The sequence below is a fragment of the Zingiber officinale genome, chromosome 11B (assembly GCF_018446385.1).
Source record: "Zingiber officinale cultivar Zhangliang chromosome 11B, Zo_v1.1, whole genome shotgun sequence".
In the NCBI taxonomy this organism is placed as follows: Eukaryota; Viridiplantae; Streptophyta; class Magnoliopsida; order Zingiberales; family Zingiberaceae; genus Zingiber; species Zingiber officinale.
The window spans coordinates 62,016,984-62,019,173 of NC_056007.1; the positions used below are offsets into that span (position 1 = coordinate 62,016,984).

The 2,190-nt window shown below is 33.2% G+C and overlaps 1 non-coding gene across 1 annotated transcript; it reads right to left on the minus strand.

The window, feature by feature from the left end:
* Positions 1 to 223: 223 nt before the first annotated feature.
* LOC122035520 lies at positions 224 to 330 on the minus strand. The gene has a single exon (XR_006127070.1). It is a non-coding gene; the product is annotated as a small nucleolar RNA R71 (small nucleolar RNA).
* Positions 331 to 2,190: the final 1,860 nt, after the last annotated feature.

Here is a 2,190-nt window from a genome sequence, read left to right on the forward strand (position 1 = left end):
TATTGAAGACCCAAATTAGTATCTAGAAACTTTTTATGAAATATGTGGAACTATGAAGATGAATGGGGTCTCTCTAGAAGCAATGAGATTACTATTGTTTGGATTCCCTCTCAGAGACAGAACTAAAGTATAGTTGAATTCCTTACCTACAAACAACATCACCTCATGGGAGTAGTATGAGTAGATATTCTTGGAGAAGTTCTTCTCTCCAAGTAAAATGTCTCACATAAGGAATCTGATTGCAAGCTTCTCCCAAAATGAAACTGAATTCTTATATGAAGCATGTGATAGATTCAAAGGAATACATAGGCTATGACCTCACCACGGGTTGGAAAGATAGTTAGTGATATACACTTTTTATAATGACATCAATTATCAAACTAAAGTCTCACTAGACTCCGCAATTGGTGGAACTTTAATGAACAAGGGATTAGATGAAGCCGAAGAAATTATTGAGAGCATAGCACTTAATCACCATCAATGGGCTTCTAAAAGAGGTGGGAATCCAATCAAAGTATCTGGAAAGTACGATGTTGATGCAATGAGTTTAATTACTGCAAATCTAGATGCCCTAACAAGGGAGTTTGATATAATGAATGTAAATATGGTAAATGTCATTACCACTACATGTGAAGGATGTGGAAACACAAAGCACATCAAGGAAAGTTATCCACTTGAAGCCTTCTCTGCACAATTAGCTCAAATAGAACAAGGCAATGTAGTAGGCAACTTCAATCAAAGGAAAAACAATACATTCTTCAACACTTATAACCCCAAATGGAAGAGTCGCCCAAACTTCTCTTATAGAAATTACCAATATCAAGGGCAATTAGCTGGATATCAATAGAACAATCAACAATCAACAATCAAGAATAGAAAAGTTCCTTGAGGAGATTCTTTCTAACTAAGGAGAGATAAAGATGACATCAAGCAACTTAACACAAGATTGGACAACATGGAAAGACACTTAAAGATGCTTGATATACAAATAGCACAGGCGGCAAGTTCTTCCTCAAGGACCCAAGGAAGTTTTCCAGGGAAGCTAAAGCAAAACCCAGTTGAGCACTGTAATAGAATTGAACTGAATAGTAGAGGGACCTTGGGAAATCCCCAAGTGACTGCTAAAGACAAGAGAATTGAGTATAATGGAGAGACACTTCCTTCTACCTCTAGAGATGAAGTTGTACAAGAGGAAGAGGAAGATACTGTATAGGTTGAAATGCCTCCGCCAAGAAGATTCGTTCCATCAATCTCCTTTCCTCAAAGAATCTCCAAGGCCATGAAAATGCTGAATCTGTTAAATTTTTAGAGAAAATCAAAGAAATATGTATTGACATCCCTCTCTTGGATGCCTTACAACAAATACTGAAATTTACTAAGTCCATGAAGGAGATTAATTCAAATAAAAGAAAGAAGGATTTGAGACTATCACTTTGTCTAAAGAGTGTAGCGCTCTACTTCTGGACACACTACCTCCTAAACTTCAAGATATGTGAAGCTCTTTTGTATCGTGTAAGATTGGTACCACAACAATTGATAAGGCTTTTTGCGACCTAGAGGCAAGTGTAAGTCTCATCTCTTATTTTTAAAATTTATCTTTACAAATTTTTTAATTATTTTCAAAATTCATCTTTACAAAATCTTTAATTATTTTTTACCAAATTTTCAAAATTTATCTTTACAATATTTTCAAACATTTTTTTTCAAAAATCTATCCTTACAAAACATTTGGATTTTCATTTTTCAAAAATTTATGGTATATTTATTTTCTCACTTTTTTTTTTTAATTCTACACTTATTTTTAGACTCCCTCAACTTATTTTCCTTAACTCAAAACCAGTTGCTTTCTAAATAACTGATTTGCTTTCCTAGTTTTCAGTTAATGTTCTTATTTTCATATTTTTAATCCCTCATTTGTTTAGAAATGTTTTCCAGTCATATTCTTGATTAAGTTTTTAAAACCACTATGTTTGTTTTTGAAACTTTAAGTTTTCAAATTTTTCTAGCTATTTTCTAAACTTCAACACTTACCTAATTCAAGCTTAGTTGTGCTTCCCCTAATTTTGATGTGGGACAAAGGGAGAGAAATAGTGAATTTAGGGGGAGAGTTAAGTTAAAAAAAAAATGCTTGTTTACTTATTTTTATAAACTTAACTGTGAACCTTGATTACCAAATATCAAAAAGAGGGA